This window comes from Medicago truncatula, chromosome 5 (assembly GCF_003473485.1).
Source record: "Medicago truncatula cultivar Jemalong A17 chromosome 5, MtrunA17r5.0-ANR, whole genome shotgun sequence".
Classification (NCBI taxonomy): domain Eukaryota; kingdom Viridiplantae; phylum Streptophyta; class Magnoliopsida; order Fabales; family Fabaceae; genus Medicago; species Medicago truncatula.
The window spans coordinates 27,226,661-27,232,660 of NC_053046.1; the positions used below are offsets into that span (position 1 = coordinate 27,226,661).

At 35.6% G+C, this 6,000-nt stretch overlaps 1 long non-coding RNA gene across 1 annotated transcript; it reads left to right on the forward strand.

Moving 5' to 3' along the window:
- Positions 1-5,130: 5,130 nt before the first annotated feature.
- LOC11433030 (uncharacterized) lies at positions 5,131-5,720 on the forward strand. The gene is made up of 2 exons (XR_003012254.2): positions 5,131-5,263; positions 5,374-5,720. It is a non-coding gene; the product is annotated as an uncharacterized lncRNA (long non-coding RNA).
- Positions 5,721-6,000: the final 280 nt, after the last annotated feature.

Here is a 6,000-nt window from a genome sequence, read left to right on the forward strand (position 1 = left end):
ATGAAGAAAAGACAACACGTCAAAAAGAATATCTAAAGAGATACCACATAAACACTTTTTCAAATCATCATAAACACGCAGCCATGAAGAAGAGTAGAACATTTTCAAAAACTACTTCCAGAACATTCTTTCAAGGAAAAGTAGCAGAAAACAATATCACTAAAGAAACTTAAGAGACATGCAGAAAACTATGGAGATACCACGTATAAATCTTCTGTCACTCAACTTAATCAAACAGACATGAAGATAATATGACGCTTCTCATAAAAAGCCTTTGAACATGGTAGACAGGAGATAAGGTATCACTAAAGAAAAATCAGAGACCTACAGCAGCGGCTTAAGAAAACTTTGCCTCACAGAAAATAATACACAACAAGGGAAAAATAAATTCCCTCAGACACATGAAAATGGATGTTCCAACATCGTATACCACATCAGAAAGGGAGATATAAATTCGCATCAGCAAGGAAACATTAAATTTCCCAACATTATCAATTAGATGTTTCAACATCCTCTAACACATCCTACCAAATATCTTGAGCTCCTCCAGACACTTTTCATAGTATCACTCCCCCTGAAAATAACAACCTATGAGTGAATACTAACACAAGAAACTCTGCTACTCCCCCTGAACACATGCATATACAATAATTGAAACCCAAAACTCTTAATTCAAGAATAAAGGAATACTTCAAGGTCACACATAGAATGTTCCAACACTAAATAAAACATTAATCAGGGAATATGCACAGAAAAATCTTACTTCCCCTGAATACAAGAGATTGCGGGAAAAATTTCACAGGCAAACACAATGTTGCAGCATCAGTGAAAACTTCAACAATACAAAACCAGAAGTTGCAAAATAAATGCAAATATCAGGCATACATTTACAGGCAGAACATGCATAAGTAGAACATGCATACATCTAATGCATGTGTCGCGTCATTTTTTAGAGATCAATGCTATTTGATTAGCTTTTGACTCACTAATTATTTCACGACTGAACATTTAATTTTTTAAGAAAAAGAGGGAAAAAGTTCAAACTACCCCATTGAAAAGATTTTGGGTTCGGGGGTTAGTTACATAAAGAGAAGGTATTAGCACCCTTTATGTTCGTAGTACTCTACGGGAACCTCTTGGTTTTTATTTAATTTTCGTGCTATAACTTGCTTGCTTATTTTGAAAAGAAGGAATTAAAGTGGAAAAATAAAGACCTAAATATCTACATTTTTATTGTTTGGAAGGACATGGTCCTCTGCCTACGTACCCGTGAAGGATCAAAACCTCGTAGTTCGGGGTAAAAATTGACGTTTGATTTGTTGTGTGTTTTTTAATGGTTTTGAAAAAGGTTTTAAAAGGAAAAACCAAATGGCAAAATAAGAATTGATTTGTGTTTTTTATTAAAAGAAAGATGACTCAAAGTATGATTAAATTGTTTGATATTTAATTAAGAAAATAAAATAAAAAAAGACGATCACTTGATTTAGGATCAAGGTTTGTTTATGAAAATGTTTTTTTTTTTTTTTGTGATTTTTGTTATTTGCATGTTTTTGTGATTTTGAATAATTGGACTAAATTAAACTAACGGAGCATAAAAATAAAACGTAGATACCTTATGGTGGCGTTGGACCACCACAAGGACCATTGACCTATGAAACATAAAAATAGAGCATAAACCCACACATGCATGATTTACATTAAAGCCTAGGATACATGCTATGGTCTGCGAAAAGTAAATGACGGAAAAATAAATAATTTACATTAAGCCTATATTTACATTCTAATATCCTTGCTGTAAAAATAAATGACATAAATAAAAGAACAGAATAATGAATTTAATTCTAAAATGCATGCAGAACTTAAAATAAAATGGGTTCAATCACAAGGTGGGGTGCAGCAGTATTATGGGTTGTGCAGAATAGTAAGAAAAGGAAACTGTGCTCAGAGGCGCGCGTTGGGCCTCACGGGTTGGGGAAATTGGGCTTAAACCGGTTCCGTTCAAGCCTGGTTCGGTTCAGGAGAACCGAACCGGTTCAGGGTACTATATATATGTGGTGTGCCGGTTTTTTCTTTATTTTAACACCTTCATTCTCTCTCTTCCCTATTTTCTCTCAAAAATTGCTCTCTCCTCTCTCTTCCTATTCTTCTTCTCTGACGGCAAGTTGAGGGGTTCCGGTGACGGCTGGCCGGCCGGTACGGCGGCACCTCCGCGCCGGAACCCTAATTTATTATTTTTTGCTTCTTTCTTCTCCTATTCATTCTTATTCTACTTCCTTCTTTTTCGTTTTCAAACTCGACAAACCCAAAATTAAATTGTAACGACCTAGATCTATGAGATAAAGAAAATACTACCGCTTTTCCTTTGATCCGATTTGGACTCTGTGATGATGATGCTGTTTGCTGCTCTTGTGTACGGATTTGAAGGCTTGGGCCGATTTGGTTCTGATTCTGGCTGCTTTGTGGTTGTGCGATCTGGAATTTTCTGTGTCTCTGTCCTCTTCTCCGTGTGTTTCCCTGTTGTCCCGTTCTTGTGTTGTGCGATTCTGCTTCTTGTGCCTATTTCCTGTGTTCTGCTGTGTGTTCCTCTGTTCTTCTGCTGCGTGTTCCTCTGTTCTGCTGTGTTCTGCTGTCTGTTTCTGTTCTTGTGGGTTGCAGGTATTTATAGGGCAAGGCTGATGCTTGGGTTTGTTGGTGCTGAGCCGAAAATCAGTAACTTGGGGAGGAGAAAAGGGGAACGCGTATCAGTTCCTGAGTTTTTGCAGAGGATTAGGATGAATGAAATCTGGATTGGAATGGCATACGCGTGACAAAAATACTAGATTGGAATGAATCGGATTTGGATGACGAAACGCGTTTGGGATTGGATCCGCCTCTGAGGCGTGTGACAGGCGGTGTGGATTGATGCGCAAACTTGGACCGTCTTATGGACAAAAGAAAAATAAATAAACAATAATAATAAAATAAAAGGATGAGGACTAAATGATTAGATAAAATAAAAAAGATTTAAAACGAAATTAAAGTTAATTAATTAAAAAGAATTTAATAAAAGATGGAAACCTTAAAAATAAATAAAAAAATTGAGAGAAGAGGGTCCGACTCGGAATCAAAATGAGGTATTTCAAAATACCTCCCTGCCGAAATTTTCACTGAAAGGTTGGAGACCGAACAGGGTTAAATGACATGTGTCGGTGTGACCTTAGGTCAAAAATTGGGGTATGACAGCATGCATCTACTCACTCTTTTTAGCCACAAAAAATGCCAAAATAAAATCTTCATGAATATGATCATCAGGAAGTGCCAGAATAACATAATGTGCAGAAAAACATAAAGTGCTGAGTACCATAGGATTACAGACCATAGGCACACTTGGTGCTCAAAAATAGCCAGGGCTTAGCCCTCACACAAAGACATGCAACAAGGAATTAAGAAAAGCACGTCTTACACAACAGATTTTTATATCTCCTCATGCAAGAAAATCCCCAATTTGGCTCTTAATTTTTCAAACTACTTACCATCTAGGGATTTGGTGAAAATGTCTGTCAATTGTTCGTTGTAGCAACATGTTCAAGCGTCACTACCTTCTCTTCAACAAGATCCCTAATAGAGTGAAATTTGACATCAATGTGTTTCGTCCTACTATACTGGATAGTACTCTTGAGAATATTAATTGTACTCAAATTGAAACAACGGAATGTTGGAACATCTTGTTCAACATTATAATCATTTAACATTTGCTTCATCCACACAGATTGAGGACAACTTCTTCCAGCTGCTATGTATTCTGCTTCAGATGTAGGAAGGACCCCACAATAAGTTTTTTCACCAAACAAAGAGATCTGATTATTCCCCAGGGCGAACCGTCCTTCAGAAGTACTTTCCCTATTATATGTACTAACCATGTGTAGGAGTTGAAGTCCCTTAGAGATTTCCTGATATTCCAACCTTGTGTGCAACATCCTAGTTTGTTTTCCTATCTGAATTTTTTCTAGTGGAATCCACAAGTGACAATTTTCCTTAGATTTAATACCTCTCATTAGAACTTTCCCTTTCTCATCAGTCACCAGACATTCAGATTTGTTGAAGTTCACATCCATCCCTTGATCACACAACTGGCTTATGCTAATCAAGTTAGAGGTTATCCCTTTTACTAACAGGACATTGTCTAAGTTGTCACACTCTTTGAGGGTAGGCTTCAGTTCCTGACACAACACATCGAAGGCCTGCAGACTAAGTCGTCAACGAATGACTTTGATCAAGTGCCTCCTTCTCTACTAAAGCCATTGAGTCATAAAGACATCAACGACTTGGGGGGAAACTATTCTGGACCACTCACACGGCTACACGTGTACAATATTACGCAACCTCAGGGCTTTGCACTCAAAGGGGCATGCCAACTCGCATGTGCCATGCCACACTAGAGCACGCCTCACTACCGGGATCACGCTAAACGTGTCCACTCCTGCTCCTAATCATACTCCGCATAACCCGAAGACGGTTATGCCAAGAGCGCACCTATATAAGGGTGAACTTGCTTCACCCTCAAGCTAGACAACACTTTTCACAACTCTCCTATTACTTTTCTCTTAGTTCCATTACTGACTTCGCCGCTGCACCAAAAGCCGTTACCGATCATCGTAGCATTCTCTAAAACTGTTGCGACTCAACCATTCCTACCAGTCAGATCAATAGATATTCACATTACAATAATATAAAAATTAAACGCAACAGAATATTGAAGAAGTCATGCAACAACTACACATTTTTATCCTCATTACCTATCCTAAAAATGATTTTATAAATAAAACGAATCCTACAATACATTCAACTTTTACATAAGTCTGATGTCACTTTACTTGTGGATTACTCGTACTGATAACTTTAATTGTGCATAATTATGCATGATCAAAGGTTGAAAAGTTAATCATAAAATAATAAATTACAATGGTTAACAAGTTTTTTATGCTGCCCTTTAGTAAGTGTTATAAAGAGAGATTTAATAATAGATTTCTTAAAAAAAAAAATATAATAATAATAATAATATTAATAATAATTCTATATTTAGGAAGTGGTTTTTACAACTCCCCAAGGGCTAAAAATATTTATTTGTTGTTTTAGTACAACTTGTGCCTTAGACACTATAAAGCGATCAACAAAAATTCAATTTTTTACATGCAAAGAAAGATAAAAATGGCAAAAACTTGCAAGCTTGTGTTTGCTTTGATTTTATTTGTTTCCCTATATCTTGTTTCAATGAGCGCTGAATGTAAGCTATTTTTTTTTATACTTTTCAAATTTCATTTTCTACCTTGTTGTTTGTATAAAATATTTTGTCTTGTTTTATTAACATTAGTTTATTGTCTTTATTCATTACAGTGGGTGGTCCATGTCGCAGTGATGAGGAATGTCCACAACTCTCTTTAAGATTTTTCGCGATCAAGTGTCGTGAAAATGTATGTATATATGTTGATTTGGATCCATATAAACCTCGTGCAGAGAAGAATCAGTTCCTACACTAGTAAAAATATTATGCAATATAAAATATGCTTGATTATTTCATAGTTTCTATTTAGTTATTACAATCAATCCCAATAATTGTATTTTTCATTTCCTTTCGTAGCTTCACAAACATTGAAATTATGGCTTTATTATCTAAGATGTTGGTAATAAATTAAATAAGTCACTAAATAATATTATAATTAGCTTGTTTATTTCTCTCTTAATTTTGGATGTATCTACATGGCCTTCAATTTAGGCCTATCACATTTTATACTCTTCATTGATGACTTCGATATTCTCAATTAATAAACCCATAAAAAGCATTGATGACCGAGCATCATACGACATTTTAGCTATGTCTTTTAGTAATTTTCTTTAAACCTGAAGACAAAAAAGATGAGAGTTATTGGATTTTTCAATGGTTTGAGGAACATATTGTATTGTTTTCACTCGAGTCGTTGTAATTCAATTTTATTCTAAATCATGCAACTTCATAGGTGTTTT